This window comes from Stegostoma tigrinum, chromosome 2 (assembly GCF_030684315.1).
Source record: "Stegostoma tigrinum isolate sSteTig4 chromosome 2, sSteTig4.hap1, whole genome shotgun sequence".
NCBI classification, from domain to species: domain Eukaryota; kingdom Metazoa; phylum Chordata; class Chondrichthyes; order Orectolobiformes; family Stegostomatidae; genus Stegostoma; species Stegostoma tigrinum.
This window is the reverse complement of record NC_081355.1, coordinates 4,493,406-4,518,832: the sequence shown is the minus strand read 5'-3', so window position 1 is coordinate 4,518,832 and position 25,427 is coordinate 4,493,406.

Below are 25,427 nucleotides of genomic sequence, written 5' to 3'. Positions count from 1 at the left end.
GTGTGAATTCAGTACCAGAGATCTGCTCCTCTGATGCTGCTTGGCCTGCTGTGTTCATCGAGCCCTACAGCTTGTTATCTCAGATTCTCCAGCATCTGCAGTTCCTGCTATCTCTAATATAAAAGCTCACTGCCTGTAGCTGCTTTGAGTATCAGATACTGCACTGATAGTCTTGTTGCTTTTAACAGCTCATGTAAAAGCATGGTAGACCATTTTTTGATGAACTGTTGCAAGTTTTTGAAACCAATAGAAGTTGCAATTATCCAACCAGACACAAAAAACTGAGCTCTAAATAGTGCAATGAGTCTATCATCTGTCCTTTGTTGTTAGTTTTGCTACCACACCGTAAATAGCAATGAATCCCCATTAATCAATTCCCTGATATGGAGAAACTTCTAAACTCGATAAAGGAAATGTTTTAAAAAAATCTGATAACTGCGAGAGGTCTTTATTCTCGAATTGGCAATTAGGCACCTCATTAGGAAAAATGTTAGGAAGCCTCATTGGAGTAATATGAAAGCACAAGTTTGTTATCTCTTGTGGATAGGTAGCATATTTTGCAGCCTTTGATGTGGAATTTTCAGTCATTTGTGGCCAATTAATGCAGCACACTATACACCAAGGCATAATTGTCTATCAGTCAGCTATTCTACCCAATTAATTTCACCTTGCTTTTCAAATGTTAAGTGATTCATCTGCAATGCCATTTACAGTGTGCATTCTGGGTGTCCACACATGCACTTTTCCTGTTGGTGCTTCGGCCTGTTCCATTTTGAAACCTTTTAAAAGTAATTCCTGGTTCCCCTTGTACCACAGATCACTTTCAGCATTGGAGCAGGTGAAGATCATGGTTAATGGGAACTGCAGACTGAGAAATGTTCTTGATAACAGATGAACACATCAACTTGCTCAAGACTTTCCCTTGCTCTGGAAACTCAGTTTTCCCTCCCCTAAAGACCTGCCTCAGCTGCTCAGAAGTCTGAATCTTCTACACATACTGACTCCCAGTAGAATGCAGGATATCAATGCAGGAAAAGTCCATTCAGCCCCTCGAGCATCGTCTATCATTCAATATTCTGTGCATGACCTACTTCAACATCAATTTCCTGCAGTAACATCATATCCCTCAATCCTCTGGAGTCCCAAAAATCTATCCACATATGTCTAGGCTATACTCACTGCCTTATCACACACACTTCTCTGAGTTAAAGAATGCTAAATATCCTGGACAATTTGCATGAGGGAACTTTCTTCATCTCCCTATTCTGGGACTGAGATCTCATATTCCTCACTCTGTGTTTATCTGTTAAAACCCTTCTGAATCTTGTACACTTCAATGAAATCACCTAACATTCTTTGAACTAGAGAATACCAAAGCTGAGACAACCCAAAATCTCTTTTCGTTGAATTTCTTTATCACAGAAATCTACTTCACACCAGTGGTAATGAGTGGTCCTGACTTCCAGGGAAATTGATGAACTGAAGTCCCCTTGAAAGATTCCAAGGTTTTTTTTTAAAGATAGGTGTAGCTTCTAACATGGGTTTGCTATAGTTGATAAGGGAATGAACAAGAGAGAAAAAAAACTAATTTGAGCCCATCCTCACCAACCCTTCTGCAGCAGATATTTATGTTCAGGTTAGTACTGGTAATGTTCAGCACTGCACAGTCCTTGTGAAAATGAAGTCCTGTCTTTACATTGAGGGCACACTTCAATATGCCCTGTGGTACTACGCTTTACTAAATGGGAAAGATTATGAACAGATCTAGAAATTCAAGACTGGGCACCCACAAGATGCTGTGATCCATCATCAGTAACAGAAATGTATTTTGACACGATCTGCTATTTTGTGGTTCAGCATATCACCCTCGATCTCTCTACCATTACCATCAAGCCAGGGGATGAACCATGGTACAATGGAGAGTGCAGGAAAGCATACCAGGAGCAACATCAGGCTTGCCTGAAGATGATGTGTCGGCCTGGTGAGGTCACAGAACAGGACAAGTTGTGAGCTGACCAGCATAAACAGAAAGAGTTGGACAGAGCTAAGTGATTCCACAGCACCCTTGAGTGTGCTATCCACAAATGCAAAAAGCTGCTTTGGGCTCAGGACATGTTTCATGACCTACCTGCAGGGTCTTTGGTCTGGACAACCTTCATCAATCTCCAATACTGATGGGCAGTGTGGTATTCCCACTCCCTCATCTATGCCGGTCAGGTCTGGGTCAGCTGATATGGCTTGCTGGTCCCTGTGTGGCTGCGACTGAGTGATTGACTTAATTTCTAGAATAAACTCAATATTGGGTCTGGTTTAGCAGTCAACTGTCACTCTGTGGAGTGCATCTGCTGCCACCTGCAGATTTCCCTTGATGATTGCTGTCTCGTAGGTGAACCTCAGGAAGTCTAAGCCGTTGAATTAATGAACACATCTTTGCTAGCCCCTGCTCATTCAGTGGGGAAACTAAAATTGCTGTGATCCATCTCTACCACCAATTCAATCCAAAGATGTAGTCTGAAAATCTCATTATTTCCAGCCTGGATTACTACATGAAATTTCCTTACCAAATGGAATTTAGGAAAATCCCAAGGCATTTTATATGCTTATTAGGTACAAGAGGGTAGCTAGGGAAAGGGTAAGTCCACTCAAGGACAAAGGAGTAAATTTACGTGTAGATGAGGTCTTCAAAGAGCACTTTGCATCAATATTCACCAAGCGGAAGAATATGAATGATGGTAAGATTAGAGAAGCAATATGTTAATATTCTGGCACATATTGATATAAGAAGGAGAAGATGTGAGGTGTATTGAAAAACATTAAGGTAGATAAGCCCCGAGGGCCTGATGAGATCAATCGGAATTTGAGGGAGGCAAGGGAGGAGATTACTGAGGCCTTAACAGAGATCTTTGCATCCTCCTTAGGCACAGATCAGGTCCCTGAAGATGACAGAATAGCCAATGTTGTTTCATTGTTTACGAAGAGCAACAAGCATAATCCATAGGTCAATGAGCTTTATATCGGTCATAGGGAAAGTTTTGGAGAAGATTCTGAGGGACATGATTTACTCGCATTTGGAAAAGACAGAAATGAGCTTGGGCAGGGGAGTTCTTATCTCATAAATTTGGTTGAGTTTTTTGAGGAAGTGATGAAGGTGATTGATGAGCGTAGGCCAGTGGATGCTGTTTATCTGGACTTCACTAAAATATTTGACAAGGTCCCTTATGGTGGGCAGGCCCAGGAAATTATGTCAAATGGAATCCATGGTGAGTTGCTGAGTTGGATACAAAATTGGCTTGGCCGTGGAAGACCTAGGATAAATGTTGAGAGGTGTTTTTTGATTGGAGATCTGAGACAAGTAATATTTCACAAGGGGGTCGGTGCTGGGACCTCTGTTGTTTGTGATTTATATAAATGACTTGGATGAAAATGATTGTGGTTGGATCAGCAAGCTTGCAGGTGACATGAAAAGCGGTGCAGTTGTGGATAGTGGGAGAGGTTGTCAGGGGATACAGCAGCGTTAAGATCAGTTGGAAAGTTAGTTGGAGAAATGGCAAGTGGAGTTTGACCTGGACAAATGTAAAGTAAAGAGAGGTCAAATGTAAAAGAAAAATGTACAGTAAAAGGCAGGGTTCTTAGGGGCACTGATGTACAGAGGGATCTTGGAGTGCATGTCCATGGCTCTCTGAAACTGGTAACACAAGTGGATAAAAGCCATCAGAGATAAGAGGAACTGTAGATGCTGGAGAATCCCGAGATGAACACAGCAGGCCAGGCAACTTGTTGCTTCTTGGATAAAAGCCATATCAAGATGGTGGCAGAGTAGCAGGGCTGAGCTCAGCACTCATCCGCTCTCACCAGCTTTCTTTCTCTTTCTCTCTTCTTCTTCCCTTGGCTCTTTCTCTTTATGTTTCTCTTCATTTTCTTTCCTTCTTGCTCTGGAGGGTGGTGGGTGCGGGAAGAGGCCTCTGGCAGTAGTGACAGTGATGACAATACCAAGAGGAGCCAGCCACTGCACCACCCAAGCCCAGGGTCTCCAAGTGAGTGGCAGCCAGATCCTGGTGCTGACTCCCGGGCCTAGACGTGGTGCTTCGGCCACGGCCCCGAGTTCACAGCCAGGCTCAGACTCCTGAAAAAGGAGATGTACTCTGCTCAACTTGTTGTTGCAGTCTCCCAATATGGCGGTCTTATCCTAGTGTAGAAATCTCTTCCCTGTGTGGAGATTTTCTTCATCTTTGGCTTCCTAGAATTCCAACAGCCTGGCAGGTGGTCTCGTCTAGGACTAGTGCTTCCAGCCCGGAACAGCAGTCCGGTTGCGGCACGGTGGCTCAGTGGTTAGCACTGCAGTCTCACAGTGCCAGGGACCTGTGTTCGATTCCAGCCTCGGGCGACTGTCTGTGTGGAGTTTGCACATTCTCCCTGTGTCTGCGTGGGTTTCCTCCGGGTGCTCCGGTTTCCTCCCACAGTCCAAAGATGTGCAGGCTAGGTGGATTGGCCATGCTAAGTTACCCGTAGTGTTCAGGGGTGTGTGGGTTATAGGGGGATGGGTCTGGGTGGGATGCTCCAAGGGGCGATGTGGACCTGTGGGGCAGAAGGGCCTGTTTCCACACTGTAGGGAATCTAATCTAATCTAAAAAAAGTCCCTGGATAACAGCCTTGTCCCAGAATAATGGCCTCATCCTGGCTGTTTCTTCAGGTTATTTCATCATTCCTAAACCATCTTTCCCTAAGCCCAGGAGCAATTAGCCAAATTATGATGAACTTTGTCTTAATTATTTTTTGTTATTAAGTATGACATCTGTCATTGCAGTAAGTGTCATGGTGTGGTGGCTTATACAACGTTTCACTGTGCTTTTTCAAGAAAAATCACATGTAACAATAAATTTCTATCCTATTTCTAAGATGGCAAGAAAAGCACGCAGCATGCTTGTCTTTATCAAATGGGGCAGGCCATGTTGCATCTGCATAAAACTTTAATGAGGCAACATTCGGAGTATTGTGTGCAGTTCCAGTCCCCACATTACATGAAGGATGTGGAGGCTCTGGAGAAGGTGCAAAAGAGGTTTACTAGGATGTTGCATTGATTGGAGCATATTCACTATAAGGAAAGAGTGGACTATCTTGAACTGGTTTTCCCAGAGTGTTGAAGGCTGGTGCACGATCTGATGGAAGTTTATGAAATTATGAGAGGCATTAATAGGATGCAGCGTTGGAGTGTTTTTCTCATGGTGGAAATGTTGAATGCGAGATGGGCATACGTTTAAGCTGAGGAAGAAAGTTTAAAGAAGATGTGTGAAGTGAGTTTTTATTACATACAGTGGTAGGTGCCTGAAACACGCTGCGAGGTGAGGTGTAGCGGCAGATAGGATAGCAACGTTTAAGAAGCATTAACACAGGCACAGGCAGGGAACATATGGATACGGGCCACGTGCAGATACTTGAGATTAGTTTAGAATGGTATCATGGTCAGCAAAGATATGATGGGCTGAAAGGCCTGTTCCTAGGCTGTACTCTTCTGTGTTTTTTTTTAATGTTTTGCCTGCACCACACCAACAATTATACCCTTTACTCATGGAACTTCATATGCCTGTTCACTCACTGCTGACCCCCACTTTGGATCCTTATCCACATGCCATCACCTCATGGTGCAACCTGTATTTGCCCTGGAATTACTAATAATCTTTCTCCTGCGAGTTGCTAATACTTCAGTTTCAGTACATCTCTTACAGGCTCTGTGGTGGTTTTCTTATTTACTCGAGCATTCTTCTTTGTTTAAGACTGGTACAGACATTTATTTTGCACATTTCACACCACTGCTCACTTTGTTGTATGGGCCTGGGAAGTCACTACATGGTAGGAACCACTGCTCATGATGAGAGCTGCTGCCACCTTCCTCTTTAAGCTGAGGAGATAACAGGCTCTGCTTTGTCTAAAGTACTCAAGGAAGACCACAGATCACCGGATTCAAAACGTTAACTCTGCTTTCTCTCTACAAATGCTGCCACACCTACCAAACTTTTCTCTGGCAATTTCTGATTTTGCCTTGAAGACCACGGCTTTGTCGAACGAGAAGAATCGCTTGTAATTGACAAGATGTCATTTATTGCAGATTAGTAATTAGTGGATTCTTGGCTCAGCATGGCCTCAACATGGGCTTCCAGCTTTGATGATTACTGAATGGTCCCCTGGCCATGAGATCCCTGAGCTGAAGACAGACGTAGGCTCGAGATTAGGTGTCGATGTGGACTGGTTTAGAAAGACTGTTATTCTGATCTTTTCATTTCTTTGTTTTTCCAATTTTTTTTCCCCCTAAGAGTTTGCACTTAAAGATTTGTATGAAGATGGCACTGTAAGTGGAGATTTGTAAGCTTTTCATTGTAACCATTTGAGTACACGAGCCAATAAAAGCTAATTCTAACTCTGATTCTAGTTACAGATTACATTGATATGATAGACATCCTTTCAAAAATTTTCAGGAGATCCAGATGTGAGGTCTCATTCCATTGAGATTCTCTGCCCACTACTCCAGATATTACCATGGTGCTTAGTACTTATGGCACTCCTCAATATTAACCTTTTCAGATGCTTTCAGATCTAATATTATAATCTAACTTTGCTCATTACCACCCTATCGGTCTATGCCTGGTCAACAGTAAAATGATGGAAGGGGTCATCAACAGTAGTACCATTTGGAACCTGCTCAGTAAGAACTTACTCATTGGCACTTTGTTTGGGTTCTGCAATGGCTACTCAGATCCTCATCACATTACAGTCTTAATTCAAAGGTGGACCAAAGAACTGAATTGCAGAGGTGAGGTGAGAATGACTGTATTTGTTATTAAGGCCACATTTGACTGGGTGTGGTATGAAGGATCCTCTAGTAAAACTGGAATCAGTGGGAATCAGGCACAGATCTCTTCCTTTAACATTGGAGTTATATGTAGCACATAGGAAGATGGTCGTAGTTGCTAGAGGTCAATCACACAACTCCCAGGATGTCTCTGCAGGAGTTCCTCAGGGTAATGCCCGAGGCCCAACCATCTTCAGCTGCTTCATCAATGGCCTTCCCTCTATCATAAGGCCAGAAATTGTGGTGTACACTGATGATTGCAAAATGTCCAACACTATTCATGACTCATCAGATACTGAAACTATTCAGGTTCAAATACACCAGGACCTGGGCAATATCCAGATTTGGGTTACTGAGTGCCAAGCAACATTTGCACCGAAGTGGCCAGCAATGATATTTCAAGTGAGATGTCCTCTTGACATTCAATGTCATTAGTCTTGCTAAATTCCCCCACTAACAACATCTTGGGGTTTATTTCTGCTCAACAATAAACCAAAACAGCCAAAAATAAAATACTGTGATGACAAGAGCAGGTCAGAGACTAGGAATTCTGCAGCGAGTAACTCAAGTCCTGACTTCTCAAAGCCTGTCTACAATCTACAAGGCATAAGTCAGGAGTGTGTTGGAATACTCCCCACTTGCCTGGATGGGTACAGCCCTAACAACACTGAAGAAGCTTGGCAACATCTAGGATAAAGCAACCTCTTGATTGGCACGACATCCACCAGCTTCATCATTCACTCCCTCCACCACTGATACTCAGTGGCAGCATTGTCTACCATCTACAGAATGTAGTAAAGAAATTCAACAAGGTTCCTTAGCATCTACCAAACACATGACCACTTCCACCAAGAAGGATGAGGACATGGAAACGTCACCACCTACAAGTTTCTTTTCAAGCCGCTCACCATCCTGACTTAAAAGAAATGGTGATATATAGCCATGTTGCAAAGTGAAAATCTTGGAACTCACTCGCCAACAGTTCTGCAGGCATCCCTATACCCAATGGCTGCATGGAGTCAAGAAAGGAGCTCAGCACCACTTCCTGCAGGGCAATTAGGGATAGGCAATAAATGATGGCAGGAATAACTAAAGAGAAATCTGGGTGGAGCAAATAGTTATTCCTCAATCAACACAACAAAAGCAGATTATCTTAACATTATTAAAATGTTGATTGTGGGAGCTTGTTATGATCAAATTGGCCATCTTGCTGACATTCCATTCGGCTTCAAAAATAATTAGTTGACGCTAAAGTGATTTGGGGCATCCTGGGGTCCTGAATAGTGCCATATAAATGAAAGCTTTTTTTGGCTTACTTAATGTGATCCCAGAATTTGGTAACTTCACAGATGATCTGAACTCTTCTAAAATAACCCAGGCAGTGTAATATGTGAATAACCTCATGTGGGGTGAACACTGGTTCTGCAATAATGTTGTGCTTGCCATTGTACTGCCAATGTGTCACACCATCCATCCAATATATTCTTGAATTCAGTCACCTTCTACATGAGCTTCCGGAAATATTCTATTTTTCTTCTCAATCGAAAAGCGAGTGTAGTTTTGTGGCTGAGAAGCGAGAGAATGGATGCAAATTATTGCTGAGGTCACAAACTGACTACATTGACAGCTAATGTTGATTCTTTGGTGCATCTGTGCGATCATTGGACTGTCATTACCTTTGTTTCACAATGGGCTGACCTGTTTCTCATCATTGCTATTGTTCAGCAATAGCAATCACTTTGTATCAATGTCTGTTTGGACGCATGGGTTTGACAGACTTTCATTGTGTGTTTTAACCTGCAGTCATGTTCAGATGTTGGATGAATACTGTGCCTTCAGCATTCCAATCTTAAACCCTCCTATGAAGAGAGATTGGTACGATTGGGTCTGCATTTGCTGGAGTTAGGGGGATGAGAGGAAACCTGATTTAACATTCTAACAAGGCTGGATAGACTAGGCTCAGTGAGAATGTTTGCCCTAGTTGGGGGGTCTCCGAACCAGAGGAATACAGTCTCGGGATATGGGGTTTAGGGCTGAGATAAGGAAATCTACGGAATTTTCTCCCTGGAACTGTAGAGGTCGAGTCATATTCAAGAAGGAGATTGATGTAGCTTTAGAGTTAAAAGGCATTGAGGGGTATAGGGAGAAAGTAGGGATATGGCATTGAAGTGGAGGATCAGCCATGATCAGAGTGAATGGTGGAACAGGCTCGAAGGGCCGAATGGCCTAACCGTGCTCCTCATTTACCTTTGTGCCTGTAATTCTGAGCAAGCACATTCAAACACACCAAAGAAAAAGCAGTTTCCTGGAGCTGCCCAAATAATGGTGAGGCAATGACCTGGTGTTAATATTTGTTAGACTGTCAATACAGAGACCCAGAGAGTGTCCCAGGAACCCAGTTCAAATCCTGTCATGTCAGATGGTCAAGTTTGGTTTCAATTTTAAAAAATGATCTGGTATTTATAAGTCTGATGATGGCTATAAATCAATTTTCAGGAAACCTATCTGGTTCACTGACGTCCTTTAGGGAAGGAAACTTCCATCCTTACCTGACCTCACCAAAATGTGACACCAGACCCACAGCAATGTGTTTGACTCTTAACCGTCCTCTGGCCAACAGGGGATCAGTAAAAAGCATTGCCAGGTGAGTGATGTCCTTATCCCGAGAATGAATAGTGGAAGAAGTGCATAGCAGAATCACATGCTATGAGGCATATAATCAATGCAGAGCAGTTGTTCACATACTGAGTCTGAATCACAAAGTTCTGAGTTCAGGTTCAAGTTCCTTTTCAGAGTTTGAGCACAGAAACCTATGCTGGCATTCCAGTGCAGTACTGCAGGAGTGCTGTAATGTTGGAGCTACTATCTTTTGGATGAGTCATTTAATATAAGGTTGCTTGGCTGGATGGAAAAGATCATACAAAGACAGGGTCGCAAAAATAATAGACTATCTGGCTGTTAACACATTTGCTGTTTGTTTTTGGGAGTTTGCTGACTGCAACAACTATACTTCAAAAAAAATGTAGTACTGTCTGTGGGGTGCTTTGAGACATCCAATGATCATGAATGGCACTATATAAATGCAAAGTCTTCTTTCTTCCATAACAGAAATCTTATAAGGTATGCATTCTCGTTTCCATGGGGGTAGGTTCGCTCAATTGGCCGGACAGCTGGTCTGCAATACAGATTAGTACCAACAGTGTGGGTTCAAGTCCTCTACTGGATGGATTACACTGGAGGACTCTCTTTTTCACCCTCTCCCCTTGTTGGAGTTGTAATGACCCTCAAGTTAAACCACCAGCAGTTATCCCTTTTTTCATGAATGAGCAGCACTGCAGTCTGGTAGGACTGGCAACTTCATCTTTCACCTTGCTCAAACTAATGGTGTGCCATTTTAATGAAGGAGCAGGTAATTCTAAACAAGTGTATATTTATTCCAAAATCACATCACTTTAGGCCATGGTGCAGAATTTTTGAATTGCACATTGATGGAAAATTTGGAAAATATTCAAAAAGTGCTGAGTATCAGTGAAAGCAGATTTTATTTTAGCCCACAGGATTAGAGCAGCCAGTTCCAATTGCAAAGCCGATAACTGTGCTGGTATGTTGGATTGACTGCCTCCTCACTGTTCTATTCTGTCTGTTCTATTATTCCTCCCACCCTGTTGCTATTTAAATTTCAAGATATTGATGAAACTACCTGAAACGTTACTTATGCTGGAGCTGCGCTTACTCATTGTTGCATTCCAGCCATTTCTGCCATGTTCTTGCTCTCAGGTTCAACTTCATGTTTCTGTGGCTTTGAATGCAACAATCATTCCTCAGTCCTTCTTGCTTCTGCGTGATTGGTACCTCCATCAGGACCAGTGTCAATCTGATTGTGTGGGGCTCATCATTGACCAGAAACTGAACTGGATGATATAATGGCTACAAGAGCAGGTCAGAAGTTCGGAACACTGTAACAACAAACTCACCTCCTGAGTCCCCAAAGCCTGTCCACTATCTCCAAGCCGCAACTTGTGAATGTGATAGAATACTCTACACTTGTCTGGATGGGTTTAGCTTCAACAACACTCGATAAACCTGACACCATCCAGGACAAAGCTCAACTAGTACCACGTCCACACATATCCACTCCGTCCACTAATGCTGCTCAGTCGCAGCAGTGTGTACCATTTATGATATGTACTGAAGAAATACACCAAAGTCCTTTAGCAGCAACTTCCAAACTCATAACCACTTCCACCTGGATTGCTAATGGGAACAACACCACCTTTACGTTTACCTCAAAGCTACTCACCATTCTTATTTGGAGAATATATAATTGTTCCTTCACTGTTACTGGGTCAAAATGCTGGAATTCTGGCCCTAAGGGCATTGTGGGTCCATCTACTAAATATGGACTGCAGGGGTTCAAGAAGGCAGCTCACTCCCACCTTCTCAAGGGACAGTTAGGGACAGGAAATAAATGCTGACCCAGACAGAGATGCCCACGTACCTGAGTGAATGGATAAATAAAAAACATATGGGGTTAGAGGTCAAGATGGTGGTCCGTCTCTTTCCCACCTCCCCGCCATACCTCTGACCTTCTGCAGCCTCAACAGCAAATTTCACCCCACCCTCTGCGTGCGCACCCCCACCCCCCCCCCCACCCCCCACGCCCTCTGTGCTGGGTAATTAGTCTGGCTGTTTGGTCCTAGAGCTGGCCCTGCTCTCCCCACTATTATTATTTCGATAATTTGAGCAAATATCTTTTATCCCACATCAAGGTTTATTCTACATTCTACCCACATTTCTGAATACCTGACAACCCTGGGCAATCAGTAATAGATCTGTGGAATGAATAGAGGCCTTCAAAATGTTGAATCGCAGCTAAAGGTTTGAAATGCAGATTAAAAGAAGTGGTACTGAAACCGCAATTGCAGAGAAAGGACCCCTAATATATGATATCAGGAACTAAATAACAATACTTCTGTCATTTGATTAAGGTTGGAAAGCTATACAGATCCCTCCCAGATGATAAGGTGGAAGAGAGCAGAAAGACGGGCCTTCCTAGCTATTGGTGCATGCCAGAGGTCAGAGAGCAGATGTAGATGAGCTTCAGCTCACACAAGTGGATGTTACAGGACAGGTGAGTGTGGCACTGTGACAGTGGATCTCCAGGCAATGGGTGCAAGTCCCCATCATCCCCCTTCACTCAAACTGTCTCTAATGCTCCTCAACATTCAGTGCAGCAACGGGTATCAACAAGCAAACATCGAAAAAGGGACGTACCCATGTCATGAGGGATTTTGATATCCACTATCGACATCCAAAATGTAGATTATTCTTAGAAATTGCAATATTTTGTCCATCATTTGTTAATTCTCAGTGGACTGGGAATGATTGGACAGTTCCTCCAAAAAGCTAGGACTGGTAAGAACGGCCGAGTGGCTAACCCCTGAGCTGCATAGTTATACATTTGGTGTTGAATTTTAGTGGCAGGAGGATTCTCCTGACCAGATTTTGTCTCGTTACATTGAAAGTCCTGCAGAATCTCACATGCTGCTATATTCCAATGATTTGGCCACAAGGCTGTTCCTTACCTAATGACTGATGTTACAGACAAACCGCAATTCATTCAAAAGGAACATTGCCTTTTTTGTCATTCATGTTTTGCTTTAGTGAAGAAAGAGTTTTCTTTTGTTCCAGATAAATTGCATAATCAGGATCATCACATTCAATAGGCCTTTTACTACATTTCTCTAAACTGGCCTTCAAAGCTGAATGGGTTATAGTTCTGTTGTTGATTTCTCCACATAATTTTTCTCATTTCTGGAACAAAAGCTCAACATATTGGCTGTGGTTGGGAAGAGGCCTTGGAACAATATTACAATGTATGAAAGGAATCATTATGCCTAATGAGCTGAGCAAGCATCCAGTGAAATGTTAAAAATTTTGTTAGCGTTTCAATTACTAAGCAAATTATGCTTTTGTTTTCCCCTGTGCTCCTATGGAAGCAAAGTCCCTGTTTAAGGGAGAGGGGAAGAAGGACAGATTGGGCTTTGTCAAATGGCAGCTGGGTTGGTACTGGTTGCATTCAAGACAAGCTGATTCAATCAAGCTCCAAGCAACCCCCCATATTCACACCTAAGCTGCTTTCAATCTGTTTCAGGCATGGGCCCTTATTATTCTTTCTGATGCCTAGATCAATATCCAGCCCAGAACATGTGTATACTGCCCTTTATACAAGAAGCTATGGCACCAGTAAACAGAGATAATGGGAACTGCAGATGCTGGAGAATCCAAGATAATAAAATGTGAGGCTGGATGAACACAGCAGGCCAAGCAGCATCTCAGGAGCACAAAAGCTGACGTTTCGGGCCTAGACCCTTCATCAGAGGGTCTGATGAAGAGTCTAGGCTCGAAACGTCAGCTTTTGTGCTCCTGAGGCACCAGTAAACAGTATGCTTTACAATTGATTCTCCCAAGCAGTAACATTAATACTTAGAGATATATTTGAAAAAACTGTTCTGAGATATTATGACGCATCGCTGGAGCAGATGCCACCTTGTATTGTATATTTGTAAGGTGTATCTCACTCTATGCTGTGACTTTAACATGTTAGTTAGACTAAGTTAATTTGTATTACGTGACCACTTCTGGTCTCCTGAACATCTTCCTTCTGGGTTTGTGCTAAACGTGTGATTCCTGTTTAACTTCTAGTCGGTGCAAACGACAGTATCTGATGTTATATAAATGCAGAGAGATGAATGCAAGAAACATAAGCTCCAAGTTACAGAGTGCAGAGACAGGGAGGTCTGATTCTCACCAACCTTGGGGCATTTGGGCAGGAGCAATGGTTTACATCAGCATGAGAAATCCCGAAGAACTTTCAACACAACAATGCAATTTTGATCAGGTGCACCCTGCCACTGTCAGGATCCAACTTTAAATGTCGAATCATACAGTGCAGAGAGGTCAGTCATTTGGCCCATCATACAAATGTCAGGCCCCCTGGGTGTGGAGGTTAGGGATCCAGGCCTCACAAGTAAGGTTGATAATTAATAAGAGTGGAGGGACCTTGAGCCACAAGAAAGGAAGGGAAGGAAAGCTTTGGGTTTGGGGAGGCCCAATGCATCTTTGCAAGGGACAACTCTTTCTGTATGCAGATGTAAAAGAGACTATCTATAAAGTAAGATAACAAGGTGTAGAGCTGGATGAACACAGCAGGCCAAGCAGCATCAGAGGAGCAAGAAAGCTGACGTTTTGGGCCTAGGCCCTTTCGGTCTAACCCGAAACATCAGCTTTCCTGCTCCTAAGATGCTGCTTGGCCTGATGTGTTCATCCAGCTCTACACCTTGTTATCTTGGATTCTCCAGCAACTGCAGTTCCTATTATCTCTGATCCAATCAATAAAGTAAGTTGTTTGACCCTGCTGTGGCCTACAACCCAACTCCAATGGAAAAGCTCATCCAACCATTTCAGGACTTGAACTTAAACAGCTGTCTGATCCTAATGACCCAACTGAATCCTGATCTGCAAATTTAAGCTTCCTGCGTTGATCCTGTCTCGTCCAGTTAGAGCAGGGTCTAAGGCAGAAAGCCATTCTCCTTGTTATAGCAACATGCATGAGAAGGTTAAAGTTGTGGCTTCTTTTTTTTCATGCTGTTCATTCATTCAATTGTCTCTTCAGCAGTTTTCTTTTAACTTTATCTTTAGATCAAAAGGAATAAGTGGATCAAAGCACATTTTTGTAGATTTTTTGCTGAACAGTTTGCAGTTTTCTCATGGTAATATAAGGAGCAACTATCCATCAACACTTTACAACTTCCTCTTTCTGGTGTCCACTATACGAATCCTAAACTAAGAACGAAGTATTTGCAATTAATTCCACTTCTGAGGGACAGATTTGATATGCCAATGCAAATGACCCACCAATGAGGCTTCACAAAGCAGCGAACTCCAGACCCCCATGAGCTAGTATGTGAGTGTGAGAATCCGAATTAAAGAGTCACATTCACACCAGGCCAATGGCATGGGAATCACATTCTACATTCAGGATCAGGTTGTGAAATGTGAATGAAAAGCTTAGAGCCCTGTCTGACTCTGGATTATAAAGTGACTTGAAGTTTCACTGCCTGGGATCTCTTGTGATCCAGTGTGAGGCCAGTTTCTAACTTTCCAGGAATGGAACACTTCAAATAAGAAGACAGGCTGCCTAAGCTCAGAGATAATGGGAATTGCAGATGCTGGAGAATCCGAGATAACAAAGTGTGGAGCTGGATGAACACAGCAGGCCAAGCAGCATCTTAGTACTGCCTAAGCTTAGGTTGTTTTTCCTTTGGAGCAGACATGGTTGAGGCAGAACCTGTTAGGGGTGTATAAAATGAAGGGTAAGAAACTGCAGAGAGTCATGAACACAGCCATTAAGCAAACTAGCCTTCCATAAATTGAGTGCATCCATACTTACCACTGCCTCAGGAAAGCAACCAACACAATCAAAGGCACTTCCCTCCCCAGTTTTACTCTCTTCCATTCTCTTCTGTTAGTCAGAAAATATAAAGGTTTGAATACAGTACCAACAGATTTAAGGTCAGTTTTTTCCCGCTGCTATCAGACTTTTGAGCGGACCTCTCAAAATGTAGTTCTGATCTCTCTCTCTGCACCTTCCCTGCAGCTGTAACACTGTGTTCTGCAGTCTGTTCTGCCATCCTAATGTACTTTGTATGGTACGATCTGCCCGTATTGCATACAAAACAATACTTTTCACTATATCTCAATACATGCGATAACAATCAATCAATCAAGCCAGATGTCACATGACACCAAGTGAAAGTCCAACAGGTTTACTTGAAACGACGAGTTTTTAGAGCAGTGCTCCTTCATTAGGTGATGAAGTGGCTTCACCCGATGAAGGAGCGATACTCTGAAAGCTGGTGTTTTAAAATAAACCTGTTGGACTATAACCTGGTGTCACGTGACTTCTAACTTTGTCCACTCCAATCCAAAACGGGTACTTCCACATCATGGCTACAATCAATCAGTGTTGAAGATCTGGGTGCCGTTATACTCACTCTTCCTGCTCTTGCAATAATACTTAGAAAACTGTGTTGGAGGGGGTGACAGATAATGGGAACTGCAGATGCTGGAGAACAGAAAACAGGAAATACTCTCAAAATATTTTGAACTCAGGATTTCATTGCAAGGGAAAGAGATCCAGGATTTTTTACAGCTGGAGATACTTCCCAGGAAGTAAATCACTCTTTTTGTTCTTAGATAATTCCTGATGTTCATGAATGAAAAGAAAAATACTTCTATCACAAACAGCAGGCTTGTTTCAATTAGAAAGCCCGAGGATGATGTAAACTAATAAAATCGATGGAGGGTAAATGCTGAGCTCAGCCATGTTGCCAGTGACAGTGATACAAAGAGACAGCTCCATCATTCATGACATTTAATTTGATTATTTTTTTTCTCTTTCGCTCCCACCCCTCACTCCAGATTTGGCTATTCAGCTTTATGCCTGATTCTACAGATTGCCATTAACTCTGGTGATTGGCTGGCCAGATGGCCAGGGGAAGGCTAAGATTTCACAAGCACTTTCAGGTCAGGAAAGGATACAATTACTTAAACTCTTCAATAAAAAGGCCAGTTCAATTACAGGAGATGTTTCCTATCAATATGGTCAGCTGGCCACTGCCTACAACTCAGTAATTACTTCATTTCAGAGTGAAGCATTCTTACGGCTCACTATCTGTTGACAGTGATACATGATCTGCCAACCATTTGAGATGATGAGAGTCTGTCTCAACTGCATTTGTGCAATTGATATCAGAACTGGCAACTTCTCTTCCTTTCCATTAACATTTTTGTTTCCACATTTTTCGAAACTTAACCAAACCTTCACGGAGATCTTGTGGTCCTCTCGTAACCCGTTGTTGCATTTTGCTGCCTCGGCACTTCTGAGTGACAGGGTCGTGGGCTCATGTCCCACTCTAGGACTAGGTTATCGCAATGACAGCTAACATTTCAGTGTAGTACCGAGGGACGTGCTGCAATCCGGGGCGGCACTGGGGGCCAAATTGTGGTGTCACGGTGGCTCAGTGGTTAGCACTGCAGCCTCACAGCACCAGGGACCCGAGTTCGATTCCAGCCTCTGGTAACTGTCTGTGTGGAGTTTGCACATTCTCCCCGTGTCTGCGTGGGTTTCCTCCGGGTGCTCCGGTTTCCTCCCACAGTCCAAGGAAGTGCAGGCTGGGTGGATCGGCCATGCTAAATTGCCTGTAGTGTTCAGGGGTGTGTGTGGGTTATATGGGGATGGGTCTGGGTGGGATGCTCTAAAGGGCGGTGTGGAACTGTTGGGCCAAAGGGCCTGTTTCCACACTGTAGGGAATCTAATCCCCTCTGGGTAAACTGGTGATCTTAGGACCCTGCTAAGTAGGTATAAACAATCTCGTGACACTGTTTCAAATCTGATCGAGGTGATGGTCGGGACAACATCTGTCAACATAATTTAAACAAAAAAATACACACCGTTACCTTCTCATAACCCCATTGTTATTTATTAGAGCTCGTTGGATACAAATTGATTGCCAAGTTCCCTCCAGTTGCATCGTGATCATACTTCAACAGTAAAATTTTGAGTTCAGAAGTTGGGATGTCTTTGGTGAGACCACACCTGTCGTATTGCATGCAGTTTTGGTCCCTCTGACTAAGACATTGTCTACTTGCCACAGAGAGAGAGAGAGAGAGTGAGAGAGAGTGAGAGTGAGTGTAGTGGAAGTTCACTGGACTGATACTGGGAAAGCAGCGGTGTTACATGAGGAATGATTGGATCTGTCTTGACTAGAGGTTAGAATGATGAGATAGGATTTGATTGAAACAAACATTCCTACAAGGCTGGGGATAGACTGGATGTAGGGAGGCTGAGGATGAGAAGTCTAGAACCGGGGGAAGAGTCTTAGGACACAGGTAAGCCATTTTGGTCTGGGATGAGGAAACATTTCTTCCCTCAGAGGATAGTGAACCTTTGGAGTACTTGACCACAGAAGGCTGTGGAAGTCACGTCACTGCTAATAGATAAGTACATTCTGAGTTATTAAAGGCATCAAGAGACTTGACGAGAAAGCACAGATACAGCATTGAGATGGTGGATCAGCCATGATCATGTTGAATGGTGGAGTGGGCTGAATAACCTACTCCTGCTCCTATTTTCTATGTAGTACCTCATGAGGTAAAAATGCTTTGGAATTTTTTATGAACGTTAAAATTTAGATGTGTTTTTTTAATAAGAAGTTTACACAAGTGACACAGGTCAACCCTCTGAGTTTCTTTAATGCCCCTTCAATGCACCACCCTGCTCCCAGCCAGCATGTCTGTCTCTGGCTTGCTGTAGTGTTTCAGCGAAACCGAACACAAGCTGGAGGAACAACACCTCATTTTCCACATGGGGACCCTACAGCCCACCGGATTCGATATCGAGTTCCATAATTTTCGGGCCTAAACTTTCCCATGTCCCAACTCGCCACCCCACACACCAGGCCTTGTTACCACATAGCATGCACTACACACCCCCCGCTGTTAGTCACTAACAGTCACCATTAACAACTATTCACCCTCCCAGGCTGATGGTTGGCAAGTCCTATGTCTGTCCAACTGCACTTCTCTATCTTTAGGCTCGATCTTATTGTTTCCTCACTGCCCCATCCACCTCCCTGTTTTCTGCATATAAACAGACATTTTCCCAGCCACCATTGGTTCTTTCGGACCCGAAAAATTAACTCTATTTTTTCTTCACAGATGCTGCCAGACCTGCTGAGCTTTTCCAGAAACTTTGTTTTTGATACACTGAATTTCTTCTCCTGCTCCAAATTCTACATTTATTCTGGTCTTGTCCAAACCTTCTGCAGAACAAAGGCTGGCTCACTGTGAAATTATCACTTTGTGCTGGTCATGAACCGACAGAAACAACAAATCCAATGCACAAAATTCCTCACACACCACCCCACCATCATCCGGATACAACGCATCATCCTCCAACACTTCCACCATCTACAATCCGACCCCACCACCCAAGACATTTTTCCATCCCCACCCTTGCCTGCCTTCTGGAGAGACCACTCTCTCCGTGACTCCCAGGTCTGCTCCACACTCCCCTCCAGCCCCACCACACCCGGCACCTTCCCCTGCAGCCGCAGGAAGTTCTACACTTGTCCCCACACCTACTCCCTCACCCCCATCCCAGGCCCCAAGAAGATTTTCCACATCAAGCAGAGGTTCACCTGCACATCTGCCAATGTGTTATATTGCATCCACTGTTCCCATTGTGGCTTCCTCTACATTGGGGAAACCAAGCGGAGGCTTGGGGACCGCTTTGCTGAACACCTACTCTCGGTTCGCAACAAACAACTGCACCTCCCTGTCGCGAACCATTTCAACTCCCCCTCCCATTCCTCGGTCAATGTCCATCCTGGGCCTCCTGCAGTGCCACAATGATGCCACCTGAAGGTTGCAGGAACAGCAACTTATATTCCGCCTGGGAACCCTGCAGCCCAATGGTATCAATGTGGACTTCACAAGCTTCAAAATCTACACCCCCTCCGAAACCAGCCCAGCTTGTCCCCACTTCCCTAACCTGTCTTCCGCTCACCTACCCACCTCCTCCCACCTCAAGCGCCACCCTCATCTCATACTTACTAACCTCATCCCACCCCCTTGAGCTGTCCATCCTCCTTGGACTGACCTATCTCCTCCCTCCCTCCCCACCTAAACTCACCTTTTCTGGTTCCATTCCCGCCTCTTTGACCTGTCTGTCTCCTCTCCACCTATCTTCTCCTCTATCCATCTTCGATCTGACTTCCCCTTTCTCCCTATTTATTTCAGAACCTTCTTCCCCCTCCCCCATTTCTGTTGAAAGATCTAGGCCTGAAACGTCAACTTTCCTCCTCCCCTGATGCTGCTTGGCCTGCTGTGTTCATCCAGCTCTACATCTTGTTATCTCTAATATCAATACTCAAAGTGAGTGCATGAAATCACAAATCCTTTTCACTGCTTTTACAAAGCGATGTGCACAGCAGCTGAAGTCAGATCATTCCTTAGAAGATAAAAACATTTAAAATGGTTCTTGCTGAAGGAATAATTTGTTCAGCTAATTAAAAGTAAAGCATCAATGAGCACTTGTAGATATTGCATGGTAATCAAGTAATTGTTTATCTTGCTGATAGAAAGTCATTTGTCTCAATAGACAAGAGAAATATTTCTATTCATCTGCTTCCACTGATAAATTAAATGTTGATATTGTGCATGTCTCGTCATGGGAAGAGTTGTCCATTTTTAAGCACTTACATTTTATCTCCTGACTTGTTGATTAATTCATTCGTTCATAGAATGTGGTCATTTCCAGCAAGACCAGAGCTTATTGCCCTCATGCACGTGTCTTGCTCGATCATTTCTGAGGATAGTTCAGAGTCAACTCCATTGCTGTGGGTCTGGAGTTATACATTAGCCAGATAGCTTTGTCAGATTTCCTGCAGATAGAATAAAAGAACAGGAGGAGATTTTATATCAATCTGATACATTCACAAACATCATTTGTTATATGTTTAACTCCAAATTTATTTATTGACTGAATTGAAATTTCCATAACTAGGACAATAGGATTTGAATTCTCACCTGAGAATCCTTACTCTGGATGGCACCATAATCATACCTTTATCATACTGATCCTCATCAGTATGTTTTCTGGGAAATTATCCCTGTGGAAATTTATTTTCACATTTCCTCGAAATCCAATTAACCATTTTGTGTTCTTCTTTCTCCTTCAGTTCCCACACTCTCACTTTGAATCAGAGCGAGTCCGTGCTGTGTAAATCTGTGGCCAACAGCTCTGCAGCTGTTGCACTGAGAGATACAGGGTTTCCTTCTTCTCATTCCTCTGTTTGGTAGATACTGGTGGCCCAGACCCTTTAGAAGTCACTGTTTACTGCAGTCCAAGACAGTCTGTAAGGAGACAGTTAAATGGCTGGCACCTGTTCTTTTGGGCCACGTAGAATCCCCACTGTTGGGGATCAGGCCATTCTGCCCAACAAATGCACACTGACACTCCAAAGATCATCCCATGCAGACCCAAACCCCTACCCTGTCCTAAATTCACCTACCTACACAGCCCTGAACACGATGGGTAATTTAGCATGGCCAATCCACCTATCCTCCACAGCTTTGGACTGTGAGAGGATAACAGGAGCACCCGCTGGAAGCCCACACAGACACAGGGAGAACATACAAACTACACACAGGCAGTGGCTGAAGGTTGGAATCGAACCCAGGTGGCGGTGCTAATCACTGAGCCACTGTGGCCACCCAGCAACTCCTCGCTTCAAGGTGACTGTTCAGCTGACGTGTAGTAAGACTGACAGAATGGGATTTGGAAACCTTAAAGTATCTATTGCTCACTATTTTACAAATCAATCATGATTCTCATTTGAATGATGGGCCAGACTGGAGATGTTGTATAGCCTACTCCTGTTCCTATTAAACAGGTTATACTGTACAGAAATAAGCCTTTCTCCTGAACCAGCCCGGGGGCAGGTTTTTATCATCCACTTGAACCTCAGCCCACGTTTCCTCATTTAAATCTCAATTCCTTTCTCCCTCATATGCTTGTCAATCTTTCTATTATATCCCTGCTTTTCTCTTGGTGGCACAGTATAAATACTACTGAATCAGTTCAAATTGTTCAATTGAATCCTCTGTCTTTATCGAAACAAACTATTCATCTCATGTTCTTAGTTCGCCAAATATACAACAGACAATTGTAAAAGGAAAATAATTTTCTTCCAATTGGACTGGAATTACAAAGACAGCTGGTGATGCTTCTGTTGTACAAAACATTAGTAATGTTTCACCTGAAACACCACTTTCAGCATGCCTTAGGAAAGATACTCTTGCATTGAAAATTACACAATGCAGGCAGAGAGCGTAGGCTGCAAATGGCCTGCAAAACCTTGGTTGGTATTTCCCTGACATTAGACAATCGAGGAGCAATCTCATTAACATTAGAAAGTTAGAGATCTTTGAAAGAATGGATGCAGAGAAAATACTCTGTCTTGTGGAGGTGGGGAGGGGTGTAGGTCAAACCCTGAAGAAGGAGGTATTATTTTAGAGGCAGAATGAACAGGTTTTGTCGTGAAATTGGAAAGCACATTTTCACATAAAGGCGTGTAAAAGTCTAAAACTCTGACTAATTGTCTGTGGCGCATGTGGCAATTTCAAGATTGAGCTTGATAGATCTCTATTGGGTAAAGGCATCAAAGTTTTTTTTAATGTTATATGGTTTATACCATGCAGAGGTTTGGGTTCAAGACAGGCCAGACAAAAATAAGGTAAATTGGGACTATCATCAGGCTTATCTTCAAAGTAATGCTATTTATTTGACTTTATACTAAATGCATAATTATCTTATCCAAGACTCTGACATGTACTTTCCTTTAGCAAAGATGTATCCTTCTTGAGTGTATATTTACGTATGCAGAAAGTCTCCTGCAGAGAGGCACCCACTCCAGTGTTTTTTTCAATGTTCTTTCCAGACTTTCCTAACACACTGTGGTGTTTCTACACAGTGACATGTATCCTGCAATATCATACCAAGGTTCCTCAATAGAAGGCAGTAAAGGTAGACAAAGAGGATTGGTGGTCTGAGCAGCCAGGATCTGATGGAATAATGATGGAACAGGCTCAAAGGGCAGATTGGCCTCCTCCTGCACCATATACTTTAGATATAGAGTCACAGAGTCATACAGCACGGAAATAGACTCTTTGGTCCAACCAGTCCATGCTGAACATCATCCCAAACTAAACTAGTCCCACCTGCCAGCTCTTGGCCCATATTCCTCCAAACCTCTCCTGTACTTATCTAAGTGTCTTTTAAACATTGCAATTGTACCCACATTCACCACTTCCTCAGGAAATTCATTCCACGCACAAACTACCTTGCGTGTAAAAATTTGTCCCTCGTGTCTTTTTAAAATCTTTTTCCCTTCACCTTAAAAATGTGCCCCCTAGCCTTGAAATCCCCCATCCGAGGAAAAAGACAACTATCACTAACTCTAGAACGAAAACTAAGTTGCTAGAAAAGCTCAGCTGGTCTAGCACCATCTGTGAAGGACAAAACAGAGTTAATGTTTTGGGTCCGGTGACCCTTCCTCAGACCTGACCATTAACTTTATCTATATCTCTCATTTTTATATAAACTTATGTGAGGTCACCTCTCAACCTCCTACGCTCCAGTGAAACAAAATCCCGGTCTATCCAACCTTTCTTTATAAATCAAATCTTTGATACCTGTTAACATCCAGATAAATCTCTTCTGAACCTTGTGCAGCTTAATAATATCCTGGCTGCTTGTGAGATGGTAGTCCAGAAATGAGTTTGGAACTGCATTTCAGGTTGTTAGCACATCTGTACCAACAATCATTATTAATCATTATTGAGGAGAAGTATTACTCCAGTCTGGATCTGACAATAGTACAGCTTCCACAATGACGCACGTTTCCTACAATTGTTAATCCTGGTCGGCCTTGATTTTTATCATTTTCAGACAATAGCAGTTAGCATTTCTTAACAAAGTCAGTTTTAAGTTTCTACACTCCAAAAAGAAAAAAAAAATCAATGAAGATTGCGGCAGATGGAAGGTGGATCGAGCCCCTGTATGTCAAGCAGCAGCAATATATTAGTATATCACGTGTAATCATTGAAACACAATTTCACCCGACTAAATGATACCCCTTTAATTAACATTGTGGCAAGTGAGAAACACGTTCCATCCCCTCCCTACCTCCCCATCTATACTCTCCTCTCCACCTATCTTCTTTTCTCTCCATCTTCGGTCTGCATCCCCCTCTCTCCCTATTTATTCCAGAACCCTCACCCCATCCCCCTCTCTGATGAAGGGTCTAGGCCCAAAACGTCAGCTTTTGTGCTCCTGGGATGCTGCTGGGCCTGCTGTGTTCATCCAGCCTCACATTTTATTATCTTGGATTCTCCAGCATCTGCAGTTCCCATTGTCACCTTCCGAGCTATGGGTGACTGTGTAGTCCTAGTGGATTTGGACTGAGTAGGAGTTGTATTTAAGTCATGGGAAGCTATGTTGGCACAGGGCAGAGGAGGCATTGATACATGAATGGGATTCAGTGGTAGCAGTGACAGAGGTTTGGGGCATGTCTAACTGAGGGAGGGAGGTCTACTTGTGATGAACCTGTGAAGACCAAAAGGAGAAAGCTCATTGTATAACAAAGATCAATGTCTACCAATAGGGAGGTGAAACATGATTGTGGAGGAGATCCAGGGTAATCAAGGGAAGGTTAATGATGTGACCCTGAGACTCAAAGATAACAGAGGGAAGTTCAAGGGTGTTGCTAAGATGGATGGGCGAGGTATCCACTCACATTGTCAGATGGAAACGAATGCCTCTCAGCCTGCCATTGCAACATGACACTTGGACATGCAACCTTGTGAGGTAACACAGGATTATCAACTTCTTGCATGACTAGTCTGACCCCTTAGCTATGGATAGCTAACCATTTTGCCACAGTACCAGTGAAACCGGTTGTTTGGATGTTCAAAATTGCAGGAAGATTCTAGACGATATTGTTTTTTTTCCCCATTCTTTCTGGTGTCCAGAATCAAAACAAGATTAAATTCAAAGATTCATTCCTCCCCAGTCTTTCTGTCTTGCAAATGTTCTAGTGGGACTGTGTACTATGTCTTAGAAAGCAATTATTTTTCTTATATGGTGTTGCATTATTTTTAATTTTCCTCTCTTTATTTCCTCCTAAGACACACACACCAATCCGTATTAAGAATGAAGGAAGATAATATTGCTTTTAACTCTCTCAATGGTCATGTGCAATCATAAAAAGAAACATTAAGAAGGCAATCTTTGTGGCAAGAGAATACAGAACTGAAGAGCTTATGTTGAACTTACGTAAAATCTTGGTACAGCTACACTTTGGAGCATTGTGTGAAATTTTGTAGACTTATTACAGAAATGAAAAGCAATGAAGAAATAACACCATAGATTTAACAACACGTATTTACCAGGGTGTTGGTGATAATGGGAACTGCAGATGCTGGAGAATCCAAGATAATGAAATGTGAGGCTGGATGAACACAGCAGGCTCAGCAGCATCTCAGGAGCACAAAAGCTGACGTTTCGGGCCTAGTCCCTTCATCAGAGAGGGGGATGGGGTGAGGGTTTTGGAATAAATAGGGAGAGAGGGGGAGGTGGACCGAAGATGGAGAGAAAACAAGATAGGTGTAGAGGAGAGTACAGGTGAGGAGGTAGGGAGGGGATAGGTCAGTCCAGGGAAGACGGACAGGTCAAGGAGGTGGGATGAGGTTAGTAGGTAGGAGATATAACCTCATCCCACCTCCTTGACCTGTCCTTCTTTCCTGGACTGACCTATCCCCTCCCTACCTCCCCAGCTATACTCTCCTCTCCACCTATCTTCTTTTCTCTCCATCTTCGGTCCGCCTCCCCCTCTCTCCCTAATTATTCCAAAACCCTCACCCCATCCCCCTCTCTGATGAAGTGTCTAGGCCCGAA